Genomic DNA, 26,976 nt, shown 5'->3' on the forward strand with positions numbered 1-26,976 from the left:
CCTATGGAAACAGCAAATCTGCAGGCGTTGCCATATTAAAGGGCTCCTTTCAGGGGAAAATCCTTAAAAATGTTGTTCATGATTCAGGAAGATGGGTCATTTTAGTTATTGAATATATGGAGAATATTTTCATTATGGGCAATATATATGGTCATAATAATAGTAATAGAAACACACACCTTTTTGCGGAATTTGATGAACAAATAAACGCGTTATTGAATTCCTTCATCAACGCTAAACTAATTTTGGGGGGCGATTGGAACTGCATAAGTGACCCCATAAAAGACTGTCAACCTCAAAGATCCTTAAGAGGCACTTATGGAGAGTTTAATAATCTATGTATGCATTTAAACTGTTGTGACATATGGAGACTTAAAAATCCACAGCAAATCCAGTTCACTTGGAATAATAAAGACTTATCTAAGAGGTCCAGGATTGACTTTTGGCTTATTTCAAATGAGTTACTAGACAATGTGGAAGAAACCAAAATAGAACCCTCAGTTTTTTCTGATCATAATATGATTACTTTAGTACTATGTATAAGGGATCATTCAATAAAATATAAACCAAATTATTGGAAATTAAATAATTCACTTTTGAGTGATAAAATCTTCAAAGAAAAAGCCAAAAAAATCATAAATGAAAATTTGATAAAAGCAAAAAAAGACCAAATATATGGTAAACATTGGGATTATACAAAATTTCAGATTCGTAATATGGCAATCAAAAGGGCAAAAGAATTATCTAAGGAAAAAAGACAGAGACAAGATAGAATACTCAAGGAAATAATTTCTATATATGAAAAGAATGAGCAATCACAAGATGACATCAATATTTTATTTGAATTACAAGCTGAATTGGATAATATCTATCAAAATTTGGCACAGGGAGCTTTTATTCGGTCTAGGCGAAAATGGATAGAACATGGTGAAAAGAATACGAAATATTTTCATAATTTAGAAAAAAGAAATGTTAGTGTTAATAGTATATATAAACTTAAAATTAATGAACAGATTTCTGAAGATCCCCCAAACATTTCTAATTTTGTGGAAGAATTTTATAAAAAACTATACTCCGAACACAACAGTAGTCAGAGCTCATATTTCCTCTCTTCTATAAAAAGTGTGGCTCAAGGTATTGATGAAACTCAAAGGGATATTTGTAATCAAGACATATCCCTTGAAGAACTTAAAAAGAACATTAGTAAGTTAAAAGATAATAAATCCCCAGGGAATGATGGCCTTACAGGTGAATTTTACAAGGTATTTCAAGGTTATATTTCTGAATTCTTATTATTAGTTTTTAAGGAGGCTATAGAAACCTGTAGGCTTCCCCCAACAATGTGTCAAGGTTTAATTACATTGTTACCTAAACCTAATAAGGATTGTTTGCTTCTTGACAATTGGAGGCCTATAACCCTAATTAATAATGATGCAAAACTATTGGCTCATATTTTTGCGCAAAGAATAAAATTGTGCTTAGATACAATTATAGATGATAGCCAGTCTGGCTTTATGCAAGGACGGCATATTAGCAATAATATTCGATTAATCTTAGATTTAATTGATTATAAGGATTACATAACTGATAATAGTTACATTCTATTTATAGATATATACAAAGCTTTTGATACTGTGAAACATGATTTTTTATTTGATGTACTAGATTTTTTTGGTTTTGGTCAATACTTTAAAAGGGCAATACAAACTTTATATACCGACTGCAATAGCTCGGTTAAACTTCCATGGGGAACTACTCGTAGATTTAGCATCTCCCGGGGCATAAAACAAGGAGATCCAGCTGCTCCGTTCCTATTTCTTCTGGTCATGCAAACAATGGCTCTATATATACATAATGACTCTTTTCAAGGCATCAAAATTATGGAAAAAGAAATTAAATGCTGTCAGCTTGCTGATGATACAGCTATTTTTTTAAAAGATATATCACAGGTAAAAAAGGTTATATATTGTCTCAATATATTTTCCAAAGTTTCAGGTTTATCTTTAAATGTTAAAAAATGTACTCTTTTTCCACTTAAAGACAATGATACTCATTTAACCGAATTTGAAGGTATTCCAATTAGGGAGAAAGTTACATATCTTGGTATCAATATATGTAAAAATCAATCGGACAGAGTGCAATCCAATTTCCAACCCCTTATGGGGAAAATTAAAAAGAAATTTGATATGTGGCTCATGAGGGATTTATCACTCAAAGGTAGAGTTCTTTTGTCCAAAACTGAGGGGTTGTCTCGTTTAGTCTATCCTGCAAAAGTATTAGATGTACCAAAATCTTTTCAAAAAAAAATTGATTCCACTTTATTTAACTTCATATGGAAAAACAAGTCACACTATTTAAATAAAAATATTTTATGTAATTCTTATAATCAAGGAGGTTTGAATGTGCTTGATTTTGGTGCGTCTAATGCAATTTTCAAGTTGAACTGGATAAAACATTATATAAAGCATTCAGATAAACTATGGTATATAATTCCAAATCTTATTTTTGAAAGAGTTGGTGGTATAGAGTTCCTTTTAAAATGTGACTTTGAGGTTAACAAGCTCCCAATACAGCTATCCAATTTTCATAGACAGGCTCTTTTATGTTGGCTTCTTATATACAAACACAACTTTTCCCCCCACAAACAGTTAATTTGGAATAATAAAACAGTTAAATATAAGAATAAATCAATCTTCTATGACAATTGGGTTAAAAATGATATTCTAATGGTCTCACAACTGATAAATAAAGAGGGCTACTTATTTACATATACTGAATTTTTAAAGACATTTGGAATTCCAATATCTCCACGAGAATATAGCATTGTTTTTGATGCAATACCAGCAGGTTTTTTAAGACTTTTGCGAGGTAGTAGTGAACCTCATAGGCAATCAATGTTTAAAAAACAGGTTTTGCTAAATGGTGTTGATATTAAAGATAGGAAATGTAATAATAAATTTTTCAGATGCCTAATTCATTGCCCTGCAACACCTCGGAATAAATACTTTTGGAATGACCATTTTGAAAATATTAATTGGAGATTGATTTGGACTTATAATAACAAATACTGTATCAATAATAAAGTTTATGAAATATATTTTAAAATTATACATAAAATATATCCAACAAACCAATTCCTAAAAAGATATAAAACTGACCTTTCTGAATCTTGTGCATTTTGCAAAAAGGATACTGAAACTATTTTGCATCTTTTCTTTGAATGTATCTATGTTAAATTCTTTTGGATTGATGTGGAATTTTTATTTAATAGGTTAAGTGGATTTAAAATTCACATAGAGAAAAGAGATGTTATTTTTTATTATGACAAAAAGGATATAGACAAGAGTTACATTTTTATGTTAAATCTTATTATATTACTTGGTAAGTTTTACATACACAAGTGTAAATGGTCTGAAAGGATACCCAACATCTACCATTTTAAGGCTGACATGAAGATTTACTTTGAAACATTGCAAGGACTTTCCAACCGAAAAGCAACCAGAACTATGGACATCTACAAAGAATTAAACTCCTCTGTATTTTGATTATACAAGTATACCTCTTTCTGTTTCTTTTTTTGTTTTCTTTTTTTCATTCTTTTTAAGTAATACACAATGAGTATTATATGTGATTATGAAACATTTGTATCTATTGTATTATTACATGTATAATTTTGGAAATAAAAAAAAGAAAAAAAAAAAAATTCAAAATACAGCATACATTTTTCATATTCACAACATGAGAAAAATAATAACAAAAAGAAAACACTTTTGGATCATTAAAGGAAAAAGGTTTTAACTTTACAATTCTGAATTCAGTTATTAATTTACTTTTCTTTTAATTCAATTTACTTTTGGTTGTATCTTTTAGTAACCACTCTGGCTTACTATTTATTTTTTTCCTTTCTTAATTTTTATTTGTAATCACTCTGGGTTACACTCGCCACAGTAAACATAATGAATGAATGACGACTGTAGAACGCAAAAGCCGAATCCCGGCGGAATGGGCAATCTGTAAATCCCTGGCAAACTCATCACATAGGCTAGTCTTGTTGTTTGTTTTCAACTGCGCTCCCTTACCGGTAGGCGTGGCCTCCTAAGGCAGCGAAGCAAGTGCATTCTGGGAGTTGTTGTCTTTCATCCACATTAGCCAAAAATACATTTTCTGGCTTTTCTCAGTCTAGAAAGCTCCAAAGTCAAAAATTTCTTCACATTTCTTCTACTTAAATGACCTATTTTAAATACACATTCATCTTCCCAGAGGTGAAGTATCCCTTTAAAGATCTTTTAAAATAGGTTGCTGTTGATATGGGTAAAACAGTTTTTGTTCAGTACTTAGCTTATATTATGCGCTGCAATATTATATAGATAATACTTCAATGTGTATATTATATAATGTACTGACTGCTGCTTTGTAAATTTAAATCAGGAATGGGCAACTCTGGCCCTTTGCGTTCTCCTTTTTGAGGCGGAGAGTTATCCTCCAACCCTAATCGAGCACATCTGGAAATTTAACTAGTCTTCAGGTTTACTTCTAGACAACAGGCAGGAGGGTTTGAGGTCGGAGCTAAATCTGCAGGACAGTGGACGCTGAGGGCCAGAGTGAACTGTCCAACTTCGAAGAAAGACGAAAGTCTTACGGGGTTGGAACAACACCTTTAATGCTTTTCAGAGTTTCTTTTTGAAAGGAATGTTGTGAACAGGATGTTTCATTTGTTGGTATGTTGTAGGAGTGGCATTTTAGAGTGTTTAGTTTAATTGATGAATTTGTTGAAGCTTGAGAGCATAAATAATTGGTAACTTAGTTGATATTAAAATGGAATTTAAGCCAATTCATATGTCTTTAATGTGTTTAACAATGTGTTAACGGTTTCTTTTTGAACAAAGGATGTTTCTATATTGAATGATGTGGGTTGATCTTGTTTAATGTTATGTAACAGATTAATCCACAACACATGCATTGAGACAGGTGTAAAACACCTTTCCATGAGGTTGTTTTCTGCAATTTCATTGCAGTTCACTTCATTGCAAAAAAAAAAATGTGTATTGTACAGTGGGTACGGAAAGTATTCACACCCCCTTACATTTTTCACTCTTTGTTATATTGCAGCCATTTGCCAAAATCATTTAAGTTCTTTTTTTTTTCCTCATTGTACACACACAGCACCCCATATTGACAGAAAAACACAGAATTGTTGACATTTTTGCACATTTATTAAAAAAGATATCACATGGTCCTAAGTATTCAGACCCTTTGCTCAGTATTTAGTAGAAGCACCCTTTTGATCTAATACAGCCATGAGTCTTTTTGGGAAAGATGCAACAAGTGTTTCACAGCTGGATTTGGGTATCCTCTGCCATTCCTCCTTGCAGATCCTCTCCAGTTCTGTCAGGTTGGATGGTAAACGTTGGTGGACAGCCATTTTCAGGTCTCTCCAGAGATGCTCAATTGGGTTTAAGTCAGGGCTCTGGCTGGGCCTTTCAAGAACAGTCACGGAGTTGTTGTGAAGCCACTCCTTCCGTTATTTTAGCTGGGTGCTTAGGGTCATTGTCCTGTTGGAAGGTGAACCTTCGGCCCAGTCTGAGGTTTTCGTCCAGGATATCCCTATACTTAGCCGCATTCATCTTTCCCTCGATTGCAACCAGTCGTCCTGACCCTGCAGCTGCAAAACACCCCCACTGCCACCAATTTTTTATTTTTATTTATAAATAATAAAATCTCAAATTCGAGATTAAATATGTACGGAGCCCCTAAAGGGACGTGGTGGTGGAACATTTTTTAGGTTGGGAGAATTTTTTTTTTTCAAATCTTTTGAACTTGGACTCAGATATAAAGATGCGGTCAGTGCTTAACTCAAGGAGTTCAGTGAAGCTGGCAATATTCACATAGGCTATTCGAACGTCCCTATTCTTGAGCTAAACGTTGTTAAAGCACAAACAACACCTATTTACAATCACAGTAACCTAGACAACGAGCTACAACCCAATTCTCATCAAAACAAGCTTTATAATTATAATTTGTCTCTAACCAGACGAATGAGAGACAAGTCCAAATAAGGGGCCGTTTGTAAAGTGCAAATCCCCAAACCTTCTGCACATTTTATATTATTGAACATATTCAATAGCTTCACTGTGACACACTGTACTGTCACCAAATTCAGTTCACACATCACTGCTCTCCTGCTGGTTATACTACATAGTTTGATTTAAAAAAAATGCATAATTTTATAATTATTTATTATGAAATAAAATCAATAACTTCACCCTTTTTAGAAAATATATTATAAATAACTTCACACTGTTATACAGTGATGACATCAAATTCAGTAAGCAAATATAATGCAAAAGCTGTGTACAGTACCAATATAATTTGTGTACTTATTTTTTATGTGCAATTACTTCCCAAACTAAGTGTTGTAGGCCTATAACCAACATTAGAGCGGTGATGTGTGAACTAAATTTGGTGTGTTACAGTGAAGTTATTGAATATTTTTCATAATATAAAATGTGCAAAAGCAGTGTAGTATGACCAGTGGGTCACCATTGATGTGTAAACTGAATTGGGTGGCACTACAGTTTGTAACATTGAAGTCAATGACTATTTTTGACTATGAGTTGATGCTGTAGTCGTTTTTGGGTTATATTGCACTTTGCAGACGGTCCCTTTGAACTAGTCTCTCTGCCGCATGCTCATAGAGTTCCATTCAGCCTATATTATAAATGCTTGTTTTGATGATAATTGGGTTGTAGCTCGTTGTCAAGGTTACTGTGATTGTAAATAGGTGTGGTTTGTGCTTTAACAATGTTTAGCTCAAGAATAGGGAAGCAATTTATGTGGGAGGAAAAAATCAGCACAGCGCAGAATAAACAATAGAAAGTGCAACGACCTTACAAAATATTTGTTATGATCCCAGCCTGTGTTCCCCTGTCTTGTGTGTTATTTCCTGTCATGTGTGTTATTTTGTAGTTCTTTGTAGTTTTTCATGTCGGTTAGTCTCCCCAGGTGTGTCTTATTAGTTCCCTTGGTTACCCTTGTGTGTAATGTATTGCATTAATGTATTGTATGTATGTATTAACTAACATGAACAAATAATGAGCAATACATTTGTTACTGTGTTTGTTCATCTTTGTTAACGTTAGTTAATACAATTACAGCCATTCATTGTTTGTTCAACAATGTTGTTAAAATTTTAATAAAGTATTAATGTTGAAATTAACATTAACAAAGATTAATAAATGCTAATGTATTTAACTAATGTTAACTAATGAACCTTCTTGTAAAGTGTAACCGAAAAGTGTTTGTGACTGATCTACAGTCTTCAGGATAATGATTTAAATAGCGAGAGTAATTTGCATTGTCAGCACATGCTTCAGTGCTCTGAGAGTGTTTATAGTGCTGTGAGTTTAACACTTCATGACTGAGAGCAGAACACAATCTTCATCATCACACAAGACTAAACTACAGCAATGAACACAATCAACATCTTCATCTGGACCATTGCACTGTTTATTCAAGGTAAGATGTAAAAACTGAGTTTGGTTTTGGTGTTTTTGTAAAAGTATATGATGATAATAGTTTTAAACACTAATAGTTTTTCTTTTCTCTTCTTCAGAATCCAGAGGAGTGACTCTGACTCAACCTGAAGTTAAAACTGTCCAACAGAGTCAAACAGCAACAATAGAGTGTAATATAGATGTAGGAATATACAGCGACGAGTTACACTGGTATCAGCAGAAACCTGGAGAAGCTCCTAAACTCCTGATTTATGAAATAAGAAGCCTTTATACTGGAACTCCATCTAGATTCAGTGGCAGTGGAACAGCAAGTACTGGACGAGATTTTACTCTGACCATCAGTGGAGTCCAGACTGAAGATACAGGAGATTATTACTGTCAGAGTTATCACAGCAGTGGTGATGTGTTCACACAGTGATAAAGAGTCGTACAAAAACCTCTGTCAGTCAGACGTCACAGTGACTGCACTGATACAGCTGAGAGAAACTGCAGCTGCTGATGGAGGATCACAAACTACACAATATCAATGTTTAGTTCAAAGTTTCTAAAGACTTTAAAATATACATTTATCGATAGTAATTTATTTGATATGAAATAAGAGTTAGTGCTGATATTCCTAAACCACAAAACCATTTTGCTGCTCTTTCCTAAACATCCGTGTTTCACGATGCAGGTGATGGCATGACTAGATTCAGATGTTTAATATAATTTAAGTTGGGTGTCCATCATAGAGATAATCACCATATTTAGAATGAAACCATCATATTTAAACATATGATATTAATCATGAAATATTAGGGGGTGTGACGGGACAGCTTTTCACTTCAACGAGAAATATCACGTTTTAATGTCATGTTTTAATATCTCGAGATCTCGTCACACCCCTATTATGTATTGTTACTACATTAATGGGATCTCCTTAATCAAAGCTTTCACAATCTTTCATTTTTACTTTTTTTTTTTCTGTTATTAAACTAAAATACATTTCTTAGTAATTCCTTCTAAACGATTTGGTAATACTTGAGTCATTACTGTATTGCCATAATCTTGACTTGAGAATTAATTATGCATCATGCATTACCTCACTCCTTGGCAATAGCATCGCCATTGGCTAGTAAATGTTCTAGTTTACTAATATAGATATAATATAGCTATTTAGATAGATAGAGTGTTAAAGTGCAACAGTGTTTTTTCTATATTCCACCAGGAGCATCAGCAACAGCCCCAACTCAGCAGGATTCCCTACAAAAAATGAAGGAAGAAAATGCATTTTAAGCTAAAATGAAGTTCCTTGAGGATAAATGCAAGGACATCGAAAGTGAGAGAGATTTCCTACGTCGCAGTCTGACCAATACCTTACAACCCGTTATAAGTTATACTTAGTAATGTGTACTACAAATACTGTTGGCTCTTATGAGAAAGTGTTTGATGTTCCTCATTTTTAATCTGCTTTGAATAAATGCTTTTGCTCATAATTGCTACTGAACAGTAAATGGTCATCGCACTTTCACCTCTTGTACATTAAGAATAGCTTTTGACATGTCAAGCCACTGGCATGATAGGAGTCTTCATCTCATACAAGTGTTAAACAAGTGATATTAATGGACTTTTTACTGTGGAAAATGTACAGAGTCTGCATTATAACATATCCTGGCATAAAAGGGCACAGTGTACTGTAGTCTGAGGCCTATCTGTTCTTGTTTTAAAGTTAGATCTTGTGGTGTTCGTTAACAAAGGTAGCAGAATATTTACATTTAACAATGACATCAAAGCTGGTAAATGTGGAAGAAATGAAATGTAATCTTAATATGATTTGGTTTGTATTCCTTATCAGCCTTGTCAGCAAACAACAAGTCTGGGGTTGGGGTTGGGGTTGGGGTTGGGGTTGGGGTTGGGGTTAGGGTTAGGGTTGGGGTTAGGGTTAGGTTCTTATCAGCCTTGTCAGCAAAGGAAGACATGATGGGAGCTTCCTGCAAATCCAAATTTGATGATGCTGTATCACAGTCTTCCAGTACGGAAGATGACCTTCACACAGAAAGGGAAAAAAGGAAAAGAGAAGAGAAAAAAAAAAACATTGCAAAGTTGACTCCTCGTCCTCCTGTGTCTCATCATCCTCATCCTCATCTCAGTCCTCTTCATCCCCTGTACCCAGTAAATCCAGCAAAAACAAGGATAAAACCAAGAGAAGGAATGCAGACAAAAAGCAGAAATTCGCAAGAGGAATGTATTTTAGATGTGCTTACAGTAATCGTTGTGTACAGTAGGGGTGTAATGGCTCAGATTACTCACGGTTCTGGTTTTTATCACGGTTTTAGGGTCACGGTTTCGGTACAGTTCGGTATGTGCTATGTTCAGTAAAACATAGGACAATTGAGGCTTTTTATTCGTTTGAATAACTAAATTAATGCTAGGTCTGACTATATAAGTGACTATATTCTGATTATAAACTAAGTATTACACTATTGATGCTGTTAAAGCTTCCTCAGAACATTGAAGATACCGACACATCAACAAGTGACATTTCACCGGAAGTTTTCCGGCTGGCTTATATTATGCAGAAGTTATTACGAACGTTACGTGCATATGGTCAGTTGTCAAATAAAAACAAAGAAAATAAGAACAAATAATCAAACAACAAACAAGAGCACAAATGAATATAATAGAGCAAAGATACAAATAAAATAAGCAATGCTTTTCAGGTTGATCAGGTGTCTAACTGTAGTGTTCAGGTACAGAAATTTAATGAAGTAATCAAATATAAAAAATAACACTGCATATTAGAGGTCTACACGGGTCCAAAGATTTGTGCCCGAACCCGAAGAGACCCGTAATGTGCTACACCGAACCAACCCGGACCCGTCTATTATTTCAAAAGCTGGACCGGACCCGTGTAGATCCGAGAAATGCCATAAATGTAGTACCCGGACCCAACCTGGACCCGTCAATTATTTGAGAGCTGGACCCGAACCCGGCGGGAAGACACAGACCCGACTGGACCCAATTGTCACATATTCCACACAAGTTGCGAAAAATGAAACTTTTTGTCTTACCTAATTTTAGTAGTCGTCGTCTCCCTTCCTTGCACCTGACTGACTGTGATTCATTACAGTTCTCTGACAAGAAAGTTGTATCCATGTTATTCCTCTCGTTATTCCAAGCTTAATCCACTTATTATTTCAGCTTCAAAAGTGCACTTGATGTCACGGTGACAGATGACAAATGCAACTTTGCAGATTTGCATTTCGACCCGAGTTAACTTTGGCTGTTTGCCCTTTTGAACTATAATAGCGATTGCTCATTTAGTGCCATGGCCGCTGACGTTAGCATTATTTATTTGCTATCATCTCTGTGCTCTCTGCGCCGTCTGACCACCAGAACTTTAAGATTAAACAAGACATATACTGGGAACATATACTGGGATTAAACGTATACATACTGGGAACTATATTCTCAGAAGGCGAAGCACTGCTACTTCTGCGGAGTGATTTACTCCAACTCTGATGAACTCTCTGCTCCTCACCACGGGCTTCTCAGACGCTGTGAGTAAATCACTCTGCAGAAGTAGCAGTGCTTCACCTTCTGAGAATATAGTTCCCAGTGTGTATACGGTTAGAAGATGGCTGTGTCTCATGCGACCTTGTTATTTGTACACGCTGTGACTATACACATCACAACATGTAAATAGGAAAATGTTGGAGTTATTTTTCCACTTATTGGGAGCAGTATGCTAGCTGGAGCCGTTTACCTCCAGTGTTTGTGCTAAGCTAGGCTAGCGGTGGGTGCGTCAGACAGAGTTACGGCACGCACGGAGATGAGAAGGGTATGTATGGACTTATCTAACTCTGGGGGATACGGGGAATAAGCTAAAGTCCCAAAAAGTCAGCGTGTTCCTTTAATCAGACCCGGGACCCGAAGTAATAGATTGGGACCCGATCCGGACCAGGCTGACCATTTAAAATATAGACACGAACCTTCAACGTGTCTTCAACGTGTCAATGCACATCTGTTTTTCTGAGGTACCCTGACAACTATGGTCACAGGGGTCATTGAAGTCTATAGTTTTAAGGTACACTGTGTAGGAATTTCTCCCATCTAGTGGTGAAATTGTATTTTGCATTCAAACGAATAGTGCTCTCTAGCGCCTCACTTTTTCAAATGCGTGTTGCAACTACAGTAGCCGTTATGAAAATGGAAGGTCCTAGAAAAAAATATTAGATGTGTATGTTACTTGTGTTAAAAAAAGATTAATCTAACTTAATAATTTTTTAAAATAATTTAATAATTGGGCCAAAACCAAAAGTGACCCGTCACGGAAACCAGGAACACAAGTCGGCAGCACAACTTTCGAGCAAAATGAGAAAGAAGCGGCTTTTTTTTTTCCAAAATTGGTGATTTTCGTTTTTTTGCAGAATCTGTTAGTTGAGATCACGAAGAAGCCTCTCCATGTTTGAGATAGCAGTATTGGTATATTTAAAAGGGTACATTCAAACGTACATTTTGAGTTTGAAATCGGCTTGTTTTTCGGAGATTCTAGCACGCAGTAGGGGCGTGTCATTGTCGGTGTGTATTTCCATACTGAATAAGCCGGCGTGGCTACTTATTATGCAGCGCTCTGGCTGGCTCTATCTGACTTCAAAATCCAATGAAGATGGACGCCAATAACATTACAATGTCCAGCAATCGATTTAAATAGTAGGTTACATGGGGTTTAATTTGTCGCTTAATGAGATGTAGCCTAATACATGTTGTCAGTGCCAATACATAGATCCGCCTATTTAACCAATGTGTATGTTAATGGTCCAGTGGTAGAGCTTTCGCCAGTCGTGTCAGAGGGTCTGAGTTCAAACCCGCCCTCATATAGGTTTTTTTTCTCGTATAGTTTTTTTCTCTCATCAAAACGATTATGTTCATCAGTGGTTGTATATCAAGCAGGGACACGCAAACATTTGAATTATTTTGTTATTTCAACAGAACGAATAGAGAGTATCTGCAACGCAACGGATTGAAGCGCGCGTCGAGTGAAGACAATGCAGTGTGTGCGCGAGCCACACGAGTAAACACTGTATCTGCGCCGCGGCAACGAGCACTTTGATTACTTGATTAAAAAAAAAACACATTTCAGCGCTAGTATCTTATTTAAAAAACGAACGAAATGAATGCTCTGCCAGTTAACTGGAGATGTTTTATTTAGAGAATTTGTAGAATTGGTACATTCAGGGGGGAGGGGGAGACGGGGAGCTTTACAGGGGGTATGACTTATCTAATGAGATGTAAATGAGCCCTATTGTCATTCCCAGAAGGGTGAGAACTCGCCAATCTTTAGAAGCAGATTTCTACCATTTCAGTTTTTTTGAGTGCCTACCTTCAAATGGCCACAACTTCTCCAAATATTATCAGATTTCCATGTGTTACACATCGTTGGAAAGCTTGAATACTACACTTTCAGAATATGTGAATAACTCAAAATGCCCCAGAACCGACTTGTGTCCCTACTTTCCGTGACTGGTCACATATGTTAAACAATTCTATAATATGGTGAACACTTACCCGTCCACCACACTTTGTACGATGCACCAGCAGCTTTGCAAAGGCTTGTCTGGACAGTGCTGGCGCAATGACTTTCAGTTCTCTTACACTGCTGAAAAGGTTGAGGGAATACAAAGTAGAAGAGCTGGAGGAAGCTGGCCAGTATCAACTGTTTATGAGGTCCATGAACTCTGGAGCCCACTCCTGCTGGCATGTTTAGCATGCAAACAATGGCTGGTGCATGTCATAACGCCCTTGGGTTATAAGAAAACAAACCCATGGATATCTGAGCTTTTAGAAACAATCAGCTGGCACACTTTAAGACAATTGGGCTACATCTTGAGTAGAATCACACCAGCATAGCTCAAATAAGTATATTTTTGTTGGTTTATCATAATGACAAGATGTATTCTGTAATTTCTGAGTACTGTTATTTTCATTGCAAAGCCAAAAAAAGAGGGAAAAAGCTGAATATTGAAAAAAGATCAGAGTTTAGAAATATTACCATTGATGGAAATTAAAATGACCGCTTTGCCCGGGGACACAGTTATGCTGGGGACTTCACAGGGACATTTTTGAGTCACTCTCACCGTTGGCAAAATACAAGCTAGCAAAGGAAAGATAAACACAAAATTAGCTTACTAGATTTATTAGAAAAGAGTACAAAAGAGTTTTGCAATTACAAACCTTGGTTGTGTGAGCTGTATCCTCCCTCCCCTCTTACAAAATATGTGGATGGGGGAATAGCTTTAAAAAAGCCCTCAAGGACTGACTCCCTATCGTGGAGTGGCCATCTCCTGTGATTCTTGGTATCGCAGGTTTCACAGAACCACTGATCTGGCAGACACTCTCTGCATCTAGGAACGAAATCAATGAACCAATTTAGTCATTGAATCAACTCTTTGAAACAGCCCTGATTCCACCATAAACATGCAGTTTATCCGAAACATGAAGACATCAATTAGTGATGAACTCTAAAAACCTACAAAGTATGAAAGAACATTAACTCTTATGAGGATGAAAATGAACCTGTCCCTTGCTCTACTTAGTGTTCTCTTCCAAATTTCGATAGCGACAGCAAGCAGAACTTTTAAAACTACCCTTGACATGCTACATGCAAAGCTTGTCCCATCATTTTTATTTTGGCCTCAGAGAGAAGAGCTTCGGCTGTCAATGCCCATGATATTTAGACAAACTTACCCTATATGTGCCTGCATAATTGATTGTTATAGAACAACTCTGTTGTGAGATTGTCTTTTGTCCCTGCTAAGTTACCGTAGTTTGGGTATGCTAACCACTAGAGGGCACTGTATGATTATTATTGATGGAGTCCAACAGATGGCTGAGTCTGCTCTGTATTGTAACATTAGTAAAATAAAAGAACGCTCTTGAATAAAGTACAACGAGCCGTGTCTTACCTGATATCATGACATGGTGTCAGAATTAAGTACTTCACGCCGACATTAAGAGCAAAATGGCAAAGTTTGGACCTCCCGAGCCGTTCGATTTCTCGCAGCCAGCGGAGTGGCTCACATGGCGGCAGAGATTCTCCCGGTTTAGAGTCGCATCGAAACTGGACAAAGAGAGCAGCGAAGTGCAGGTGAACTCGCTCTTGTACTCGATGGGGAGAGATGCCGAACCTATTTACGGCTCGTTTGTGTTTCCTGCGGCAACCGAGGCCATGCCACATCCAGAGTATGAGTTTAATCTAGTGATGCAGAAGTTTGATGAACACTTTGTCCCAAAAAGAAACGTCATCCACGATCGCGCCTGTTTTCATAAGCGGAACCAAAGGGCCGGTGAGACAGTTGAAGCTTTTGTGCGGAGCCTGTACGAGCTCGCGCAGCACTGCGAGTTCGGTGCGGGGAAGGACGAGCAGATCCGGGACCGGATCGTCATCGGAATAATGGACAAAGATGTTTCGCAAAAACTCCAGCTAGAGGCGGACCTGACTCTGGAGAGAGCCATCCAGCTTGCACGGCAAAGTGAACAAGTGAAACAACAAAGTGCAGAGCGCGTGGAAACTACAGTGAATGAGGTGAGACGTAAACAGTACAATAGCACAAGGAGGAGCTATGATAAACCACGGCAGGGACAAGGACAGAAATACAGTGAGAACAAACTGAACTGTCAGAGATGCAATAGGATGCATGATAAAAAGGAAAGCTGTCCAGTCCGTAATAAAAGGTGCAGAAAGTGCAATAAAATCGGACATTTCGAGGCCGTGTGTAAATCCAAGATGCTGAAAGAAGTCAGAGCAGAGGCCGTTATGGATTCAGACGAGGATTCATTTTTTATTGGAGAACTATTCCTGAGAGCAACCACAAAGTCAAAGCCAAACATCATTGGGGAGTCAAACACCGATACTGACTGGGATGTAGAGCTACTTGTGAATGGCAGTCCGGTGGATTTTAAAATTGACACAGGTGCTGATACCACCGTCATGACTGAAGAGGCTTTCAGCAAACTTCGTCAAAAACCAAAACTGAACAAGTCCAGGCCAACAGTGTACAGCCCAGGCGGGAAAGTCCGATGCGTGGGTAAGTTCCTTGCCACCACTACATACAAAGGTCAGAAATACCAATACTGGATTACAGTTGTAAAAGGCCAGTATGTTAGTAACTTGTTGGGCAAGGCAGTGGCAAAGCACATGGGGCTGGTAGCAAGAGTCAATGCTATCACTAGTGACTTAACAAGCGATGTGTTCGGGGAAATAGGACTACTGAACTGTGAGCCTGTTAAGATCGAGCTGACTGAGGGAGCAGTCCCGTACAGCGTCAACACGCCACGCAGAGTTCCGTTTCCGCTCCTTCCAAAAGTAGAGAAAGAGCTAAAGCGTATGCTGAGCCTCGAGATCATTGAGGAAGTTACAGAGCCGACAGACTGGTGTGCTCCAATGGTGCCCGCTCCAAAACGCAACAAGGACGAGGTCAGAGTGTGTGTGGATTTGAAACGCTTGAACAAGGGAGTGAAGCGTGAACGTTATATTTTGCCCACACTGGAGGATATAACACCTAAGCTGGCAGGAGCCAAGGTTTTCTCCACTCTGGATGCCTCTAGCGGGTTCTGGCAAATTCCATTGGACCCCAGCTGCCAAAAATTGACAACCTTCATTACCCCAATGGGCCGGTTTTGCTTTAAACGTCTGCCATTCGGCATTACATCGGCACCTGAGATTTTCCAGCGGCTGATGACCGACCTGCTCAAAGGCCTAGAAGGGACTGTCGTTGTAATGGATGATATCCTGGTTTATGGTTCTACAAAAGAGGAACATGACCGCCATCTCGACGCGGTGTTGCGGACAGTTAAGGCGTCCGGTCTCAAGCTCAACAGGGCCAAGTGTCACTTTGGAAAGACTGAACTGCAGTTCTTTGGACACATCATTAGCGCGGATGGTGTGAAGCCTGATGAGAGCAAAGTGGAGGCTATCGCTCAGATGTCCAGCCCCTCCAACGTGGAGCAGCTGCGGCAGGTGCTTGGACTGGTTAACTATGTTGGAAAATTCCTGCCAGGCCTGTCTTCGGTGTTGCATCCACTCACGAACCTGCTCAAGAGAGAGACTGCGTGGGTTTGGGGTGAGCCTCAGGAGCAAGCGTTTAACAAAGCAAAAGTAATGCTCATGGCTGCACCAGCTCTTAGTTATTACGACGTCAACAAACCAACGGTGGTCAGTGCCGATGCCAGCAGTTATGGCCTTGGTGCTGCCCTGTTGCAAGACCACGATGGAGAGTTGCGGCCCGTTGCCTTTTGCTCGCGCACACTCACTGATGCGGAGAAGAGGTATTCGCAGATCGAAAAGGAGTGTCTGGCATCTGTCTGGGCTTGTGAACGTTTCGCCCGCTACATCCAAGGTATGGGCCAAGTCCGTTTACAAACTGACCACAAGCCACTGGTGCCATTGATCAACTCATACGATCTGGACAAAACGCCACTACGATGCCAGAGACTGCTTATGCGCCTCATGCGATTCAATGTCACTGCTGAACATGTTCCCGGTAAGCAGCTAGTAGTCGCAGATACACTCTCCAGACATCCACTGAAAGACAGTTACGTGCCTGAAACAGAAACGCAAGTGAAGGCATATGTGAACACTATGGTGGCTAGCAAACCAATCAGGTCATCCAAGCTCGAGGAAATTCGCAAAGTCACACAAAGCGATGCCGAACTTCAAAAAGTAATCACATTCATCCGAAAAGGGTGGCCTCGCAAAATGACAGAGGGCTCACCACTGCGTGGATACTATGCAGCCAGAAGTCACTTATCAGAGTCGGACAGTCTGGTCCTATATCACGACCGCATAGTAGTTCCAGCAGTACTTAGAGCTGGGGTCCTGGACCAACTGCATGAAGGTCACCAGGGCCTCACCAAATGTCGCGAGCGAGCCAAGTTGACAGTTTGGTGGCCAAACATCGGAGCTCAGATCACAAACAAAGTGAAATTATGTGATTTTTGCAGAAAGTACAAACCTACACAAAGACGTGAACCACTGGTAACCACTCCCCTGCCCAGTGGCCCATGGCAAAGGATTGCCGTTGACCTGTTCGAGTTAGAGGGTAAGACTTTTCTTGTCGCTGTCGATTATTTCTCTAGAGACATTGAGATTGCTTCCCTCACCACCATGACCAGCAAACAGGTTATTAACAAGCTCAAGCACATTTTCGTGAGATGGGGCATCCCGCCAGAACTGGTCAGTGACAACGGGACACAGTTCACATCAGCCGAATTCCAAGATTTCAAACAGAGGTATGGTTTCACTCACATTACCTCCAGCCCACATTATCCACAGTCAAACGGAGCTGCAGAAAGGGCTGTTCAGACTGCCAAGTACATCCTCAAACAGCCGGACCCCTGCTTAGCCCTTATGGGTTATCGCTCTACACCAATCGCAGCAACAGGTGCAAGTCCAGCACAGCTCATGACTGGTAGACAAATCCGTACTACTGTTCCTGTTCTGGAAAAGACATTGCTGCCACGTCCATTAGACCCGGATCAAGTCTACATGAAGGACGCAACAGCAAAAGGTTCATACAGATTCTACTACAACCGCAGGCATTCGGCACGCGCGCTCCCTGAACTTCACCCTGGTCAAACTGTTAGAGTGAAGCTCGATGGGGAGAAGGGATGGACAACACCTGCCAGGGTCATCAGTAAGTCCAAGGAGCCGAGATCCTACCTCGTGGAGATGGCCAGTGGAAACGTGACCCGTCGGAACAGGCGTCACCTCCAGACTGTTCCTGAGACCGAACCTCCTGCGGAACAGCAATGTGCCCAGCCTACAGTGTCTCAGCAGGACAGCAGTTCCCTACCGACAGACGTGACTGCGCCGCCGGAATCACCAGTGGGCCAGCTACCGGCAGGCCCTCCCGCAGGGTCTCCCCTTCCACCATTGACTCCTGTGAGAAGAACTTCCAGGGGCCGTGAGATAAAGGTGCCTCTTAGGTTTCAAGACTGATGATGTTCAAAAGGGCAGAATAATCCCTTTCAGGACTGAGGGCAGTCTACCCCTGTGACGTCCTGCACCGTTCTGAGACTATTTGCTAAGACGTAATGAAAAAAAAATGTTATTTGATAACAAAGTTGTTGCATTTATTTTTGTTATATGGTTTAAGAAAATGAAAATTTAATTAATATTGCAAAATGCAGATGTTTGGGATCTTGTTATTGCTAACTTCTAAAAGGGGGAGATGTTGTGAGATTGTCTTTTGTCCCTGCTAAGTTACCGTAGTTTGGGTATGCTAACCACTAGAGGGCACTGTATGATTATTATTGATGGAGTCCAACAGATGGCTGAGTCTGCTCTGTATTGTAACATTAGTAAAATAAAAGAACGCTCTTGAATAAAGTACAACGAGCCGTGTCTTACCTGATATCATGACAAACTCAAAAACTTAGAAGCAAGAGCACAAACATATTCTACCTATAAACATCATCACACCATGAAATACCTAATTGGCATATCCCCACAAGGAACAGTCATATTCATATCTAAGGGATGGGGAGGCAGAACATCAGACAAACGTGTCACAGAAAATTCTGGGTTTCTGGAATGCATCAGTGCAGGTGATGTAATACTGGCCGATCGAGGGTTTAACGTGGCAGAATCTATTAGCTTGTATAATGCTGAGCTGAAGATCCCAGCTTTCACTAAAGGAAGGAAACGATTGAGCCCAGTAGAGCTGGAGTCCACACGTGGACTTGCCGCAGTAAGAATCCATGTAGAGAGAGTTATCGGTGAAACAAGAAACCGATACACTATACTACAAAGTACTATTGGTATCCAGATGTGTGAAGCTGAACACCCCAAAGGGTTAACAGTTTTAGACAAAGTAGTCCATGTGTGTTGTGCCCTTACAAATGTGGCACCCTCAATTAATAATATGACATTTTATATATTACAATAATACATTCATTGCATTTTCACTTTAAATTCCTATGTAGGCTACAGTGTATTTATTCGTATTCATCTGTTTTGTTTATCTATGTATGTGCATTTTATTTATTTATTGAATAAATCTTTATTTGTCTGTCTAACAGTACGATTCAAAATTCAGCACTTTTCATTTGTTTTCTTTGTGCACGCTTGCGTTTTGCCAATTCCTGTTTGCAGACACGGCACTGTTTGTGACTGATCTACAGTCTTCAGGATAATGATTTAAATAGAGAGAGTCACTTTGCATTGTCAGCACATGCTTCAGTGCTCTGAGAGTGTTTATAGTGCTGTGAGTTTAACACTTCATGACTGAGAGCAGAACACAATCTTCATCATCACACAAGACTAAACTACAGCAATGAACACAATCAACATCTTCATCTGGACCATTGCACTGTTTATTCAAGGTTTGTGTAATACAGTTTTCACAACAATTATTAATTCTCTTAATATGTTAAATATATTTATCATATACTGTATATCATCATATATGATTTTAATTTGTGTTTGTGTTTTCTTTCAGAGTGTAGAGGACAGATCACTGTAACTCAGAGTCCATCAATACCAGCAGTTCAACCAGGAGAAGAAGTCAGAATAAACTGTAAAATCAGCAGTAGAGTGGAGTATGGTAATTACTTAGCCTGGTACTCACAGAAACCTGGAGAAGCTCCTAAACTCCTCATATATGAAGCAACAACCCGTAATACTGGAACTCCATCTAGATTCAGTGGCAGTGGATCTGGCAGTGATTTTACTCTGACCATCAGTGGAGTCCAGACTGAAGATACAGGAGATTATTACTGTCAGAGTTTACACATTATCAGTGGTATTTGAGTTTTCAAACAGTAATAAAGAGTCGTACAAAAACCTCTGTCAGTCAGACGTCACAGTGACTGCACTGATACAGCTGAGAGAAACTGTGCTCCTCCATCAGCAGCTGCAAACTACACAATATCAAACCTTTCACACACTTTATCAATCAAATCAATCAAAACAATTATTTCTACAGCACATTTAAAAACAACACGAGTTGACCAAAGTGCTTTACAGATTCCACATTTCAGTAACATTAAAACAAACATCAATAGACACAGATCATTCAGTACCACATATAGCTAAGAACAGTTAAAAGCAACAGAAAATAAATATGTCTTCAACACAGACTTAAAACCTTCAATGGAATCGCAGGACTTAATGTAACAGGGAGCCAAAGCCTCGGTGTCGCCACCGAGAAGGCTCGATCTCCCTTTGTTTTCAGGCGAGATTTCGGAACCTTTCACTTTATTCATTTATTATGATGTAAGTAAACATGAAACACAATCTTATATACCCTTACTAAACCGGACTATAATGTGGAGAAAATGTGAGTGGTGCTTGTTCCTGTAAAACTTGCCACTACAATGTAATTGAACTGTAGGAAAGTCAATCTCTTTAATTGCACTTCCATCCTTCACCACTAGAGGACAGATCTTTAATATTACTGAGTTCCCTATCTGTCAGCAAGAGAGTTTCTCTGGGCACTTCAACACTTCCTTTATTTCCAAAGGAGAATATTCTCTATCAAGATAATATCTCTATAAAAGAGAACATTTCCTCTAAAAGACGCTTGTTTCTTCCGGTCGAGTTTGCAGATGAGTTAGGCTGTTCCCCTGCGGGTGAACTTCATTTCTAGAAATTAACAGACTTTAAAAGTCACACACACATTAAAAGCCTAAAATGTGTCATTCTTGTTCAGAAAAATAACTTCAATAATAATAAAGTTACCTTTGTGTTGCGCTTTAACTTTAAACAGAACGAGTACTTCTTTCTTGAAGTGCACATTGTAGATCATAACAGAAATTAGCACAGCCAAAACTGATGAATGACTGAAACCTCTTCCAGCAGCGGTCGGGACGAGTAGAGCGCAGTCTGGACGGTTTAGAAGTTGCAGATGTCCTGATCAGGCCAGTGTGCACATGATGATGGACAGGAGTCATAGTCCCATACTCCATTTCAATGAAGCCATTCAACTGTGCTCTCAGAGTTACAGTTATATTCATAAAGAGCCTTCGAGTCCCACCAGGTGTAATCCACGTTTAGAGAGTTGGGTCACTCTCCCACTCTTTACTGTAGATACAACTGTATATTTATGCCACTTTGACACACTGATCACTCGAATATACAGCTACAAATGATCTCACTAAAAACCCGTCAGTCATGAATGATCACGTCTGATTGCTGATCTCTGATTGGCTGAATCAGATCTGCGTTGGGCCGGTGTATTTACATATCATGATGACTGATTTTATGGACTACATGCACACTTGAGTTTTGTTTATTAACCAATTAGTCTATAAAATGTAGGTGTTTGAAAACCGCCAAACCAATTTTTACCAGCAGAATCAAACTCAAAACTGCCCAAATCTGGCAGCACTGGCTTCATGTCATTACTGTTTCCAAATGCCACTGGTTCGTCACTAGGGGGCGATGATCTCTGTGAACCCATGAACCACTGTCTAGTTCATTTTACCTGATCTCAGATCAGTTTTTAAAATATTAATGTTTATTGACACATTTTTATAATAAAAAAAGGAGTTAAAAGTGTCTAATTGGTCTGATTACCAAGCTCTCCATAAAACAAACAAAACAAGCCCTACAATTTAATAAACTAACACATATTATAAAGACATTTCATATTTACTGGTATTAGATGATTTGGTAATTGCATTGAATAGATTAGACTTTAAATTAAAACATTTGCATTTGGTGTGTAAAAGGTGTTTTTATGCTGAGTTTCCGCTGTTCTGACCAGCGTGTGGCGTTTCCAGAGCTTCAATACAGTGAATCATTATGCAAATCAATCGGTTCAATGGTTTCTAAAAGCTTTGTTTCTCCATCACTAGAGCAACATGATGTTGGTTCACTCTTGAGTTGATAACAGCAGGCCAGAGAGCAAACTTTGCCTGGCCCACCTCCACTTCTGGCTGGGTCCCCGGCCCAAAACTGGCCCAACACACTGAACATGGACACACAGAGCTTCCTCTGGCCCAGATGTGGCCCACACCCTGTAAAGTGACTCTTATTGACTGATATGGCCCAGGTCTGGCCCAGGCACTGTAAGACAGATCTGGCTGAGAGTCGGCTGGGCAGAAACTGGCAGTGAAACACAAACTCAACCAAGAGTTTTTATTATAAAATTAACAAATACACTTTAATATAAACATGTATGAACAATGAACAAATACACTATGATATTAACATTTATTAACAACACACTGATTCTTCATTTGTGATCATGTATTATATTTTAAAGAACATTTTCATATACTGTATATTTACACCATTGTCTATAAATGTAATGATTTTGTAACAATTAGTGTCAGAACGGCTGATTCTTGATCTTGATCTTTTTTATGATATTTTTATATAATAAAGTTTTTAATCTCCTATAAATGATCAGTTTGTCTGCGCTGCTTCACTAAAGCAGAAGTGAAAGTGTTCCAGTCCAGATCATGTAACCAATCAGAGAGTGAGACTGAAACCCCATTTGCATTGTCAGGGTGGAGTGATTGTGATCCTCTCAGAATAGAGCAGCTCTGTCTCCAGAGACCATGTTCAAACCCCAAGAGCTTTATTTGACATTTACTGCTACATCAACCTTCTGAAAAGCACCTGCATCTTCATCTGTTAGTTGAATGATGTTGTCAGACACAAAGTGAACTTGTTGAGAAGCTTTATTGAATGTTGCAGCAAACACAGCAGATTGAAAGATCACACACACACACACACACACACACACACACACACACACTCAGTTTCAGTATTGAGTTGTAAATCACTACAGCTGCAGCACTAGACTCATGTGAATCCTGCCTGACACAGGACACTCAGATACGGCTCATCTTCAGGAGAGAAACATCAGCACTCAGAGCTCTTGTGGAACGAGACCTCATGAGGAGCTCCATCATGTGTTACTCTGCAGACGTACAGCTCTCCCTCTTCCCAGCGTGCTTTGCTGAGGGTCAGGACGCTACTGCGGCTGTAGCGGCCGTCCTGCTGGCTCTCTGCGCTGGTCAGAACCCCCTCGGTGACCTCTGACCCGTCCAGTGTCCAGCTCACCAGCGCCCCCTGTGGAGAGTAAGAGCTGAGCAGGCAGAGCAGTGCGGCTGAGTCTCCAGAGATCTGCAGAGAAGAGGGCGGCAGCAGAGACACTGAGGGCTTCACTGTGGGACCAGCTGCAGGAGACAAACACAACACATTCACACACACACACACACACAAGTTTTAGATTAAAACAATAATTAACAATAATTAAAACAACAAAAACTATGCACTGCTATACTGTATACATTAAAATGCATGTATGATCTCATCAATAAGTGTAACAGCAGTTATAACACATATTATCTATTCATTGATCCACCTTTATGAAGAACAACCCTTTTAAGATGAAACAATGAAATAGCAAATATTATAATGCATTTTAGATTTGGTTACAGTTATTTATGATAAGATATAAGGCATTGTAACACATTATGAAACACTTTATAATGCATTAAAGGCTTTAAATAAAGTTCAACACAATATGTAATAATAATTATCATTAATAAATGTTGTTCTTGTTTCAACTTGTTTAAAATTGTATGTTTAGGAATATTATAAGAATTAAATAGACAGACTTACTGAACACTAATTATAACTGCAGTTTTAACACATTATAATATTATCTATTCTTTGTTACACCTTCAAAAAATTATAATACACCAAAACTCATGACAAACAACCAATTTTAGACATAACAAGGAATTTGCAAATATTATAAAACATTTTAACTTTGGTTACAGTAATTTATGAAAACATAATGACATTATAACATATGTTATTGATACCTTTATAATGCATTAAATATAAAGGCTTCAAGTAAAGTTTGCCACAATATGTAATAGTCATTATTATTAATAAATGTTGTTCTCGTTTCTACTATAAAACACTTTCTGAAATCTTTTTTTTATTTTTTTTTATTAGGTGATTTAATAGACAGACTTACCGATCACCAGTTTAGTTCCTCCACCGAATGTGTACCACAGTGATACAATCTAATGAAACGCTCGTACAAAAACCTCTATTCCACTCGAGTGAACACACACTCCAGCAGAGAGAGAGAAACAACACTTCAACACACTGATATTAGAAGATCCTCAGCTCTTCTCAACACTCACTCATTCAGATTTGACTAAATGCTTTCTGATATAACACTGTTTAAAGAAATATATTTGATGAGCTGTGACCTCTGAGGTGACCTTTGACCTCTTTGATCATGGATGATGTTGTGGAGTTTCTCATAATGATGCTTCTGTTCTTCATATGCAGATCAATCATCATGATTCACAGAAAAACCTGCAGCTTCAAATAAATGAATCAACAATTCTGAACATTTCAGATGCACATTGTTTAATATATAATGACTTGATTATGAGTCCTGATGAACTTCATGCATGTGGAAAATGTGGGAAAAAATAGATGTCATGAAAATATTTCCCAGAGAGCAACATGCCAACATTGATTCCAAAGACCATAATGGACTTTTTTATTATTACTCTAAATATAGTAAAACTGATTTATTTAGTTCTTGATTTCTCATTGTTAACATGCTTGTAAAGGTGTAGCACAGAACTGAACTCAGAGAAACTGCTGCGTATGACATATGTTTAAAATGATCTACATTCATGATTCTCCAGACAAAACCGAGTGTCTTATCAGCCTGACAAACATAAACTAAAATATTTCACAATTAATAAATATGTGCAATTAATCACTAAATGGTTCAATAACATTATTCTGAAAGTAAAATCTTCTATGTAGAGTTTATGAGTTTGTTATCAGCACAAGCTGTTGTAAATCCTGCCCACTTCTTTGCATTGTCAGCACATGCTTCAGTGCTCTGAGAGTGTTTATAGTGCTGTGAGTTTAACACTTCATGACTGAGAGCAGAACACAATCTTCATCATCACACAAGACTAAACTACAGCAATGAACACAATCAACATCTTCATCTGGACTCTCTGCATTCAGGGTAAATATCTTGTATAAAAATTTTGCTAAATAAACAATCACATCTCATTTACAATCATATTAATGACTAAACTGTCTAATTTCAGAGATCTGGGGACAAGTGACAGTGACTCAGAATCCAGCAATAAAACCCGTCAAACAAGGAGAAACTGTTACGATCAGCTGTAAAACCAGTCAGCCGATTTCTGGCTGTAATGACTGTGTGTCCTGGTATCAGCAGAAACCTGGAGAAGCTCCTAAACTCCTGATTTATTGGATAAGAAGCCTTTATACTGGAACTCCATCTAGATTCAGTGGCAGTGGATCTGACTATGGCAGTGATTTTACTCTGACCATCAGTGGAGTCCAGACTGAAGATACAGGAGATTATTACTGTCAGAGTTACCATGAAATAGACAGTAAAGCTGTGTTCACACAGTGATAAAGAGTCGTACAAAAACCTCTGTCAGTCAGACGTCACAGTGACTGCACTGATACAGCTGAGAGAAACTGCAGCTGCTGATGGAGGATCACAAACTACACAATATCAAACCTTTCACAGACTTTATTCAATATGATATGAATTAATTATTATGATGTAAGTAAACATGGAACATACAATCTAATATCTCTTACTAAACTGGACTGAAATGTGTTGAAAATGTGGTAACACTTCAGAATACTGTTTCTTACTTCATAACTAATAAGGAATTACTGAAGAACTAATGGGTAATTCTTCATTAACTACTTCTTCACTACTGTTAACTACTAAGGAAGATGTGTTAACTAATCTGTATGTAATATAATTTTATGGTTGTGTTAAGTATCAGTTAGTTAATCAATAACTAATGAATTCCGTCATATCTCCTGAAGAACTACTATTAATTATCTACTAATTAAGGTTCAAGAAAAATAACTAAGAAGTAACTAATGAACAGTCATACAAACTACATAGAGTTGTGCCCTTCCTTATTTACTGATGTTATTACAGTTTTCTCGCTTGCTTAGCAGAGCTATGTGGTATTTCTCTGCAGAGCTATGTGGTATTTTAACACACCTGTTCAACATGAGCCTGCGTTTACAGAAGGTTGTGGAAGACATCTTGCCTGGTCCCTGTTCCAAAGAAAAATCATCCAACCCACCATGATGACTACAGACCAGTAGCGCTCACTTCACATGTCATGAAGACGTTTGAGAGAATAGTCCTTCGCTACATCAGGACTAGTGTGTCAACTCAAATGGACCCCTTACAGTTTGCATATCAGCCCAACATCAGTGTTGATGATGCCCTCATTTATATTCTGCAGAGGGCTTATAATGCTTATACTGCTAGGGGAGAAGATGGGAAGGATGAAGGTGGTTCCATCACTGGTCCTGTGGTGTTTGGACTACCTATCCCTCAGACCACAGTATGTACGCCTGCAGAACAGTGTCTCAAGCACAGGTGTGCCACAAGGAACTGTGCTGGCTCCGTTC

The 26,976-nt window shown here is 38.6% G+C and overlaps 1 gene segment (V, D, J or C); it reads right to left on the reverse strand.

Annotated features, from left to right (window-relative positions):
- Positions 1–22,622: 22,622 nt before the first annotated feature.
- Positions 22,623–24,828, reverse strand: LOC307151309 (immunoglobulin lambda constant 7-like). The segment is given in 3 exons: positions 24,757–24,828; positions 24,497–24,545; positions 22,623–23,684 (listed from the first exon to the last, which is right to left on the reverse strand).
- Between the last annotated feature and the right edge of the window lie 2,148 nt (positions 24,829–26,976).

The sequence above is a fragment of the Squalius cephalus genome (genome assembly GCF_949319135.1).
Source record: "Squalius cephalus genome assembly, chromosome: 23".
NCBI classification, from domain to species: domain Eukaryota; kingdom Metazoa; phylum Chordata; class Actinopteri; order Cypriniformes; family Leuciscidae; genus Squalius; species Squalius cephalus.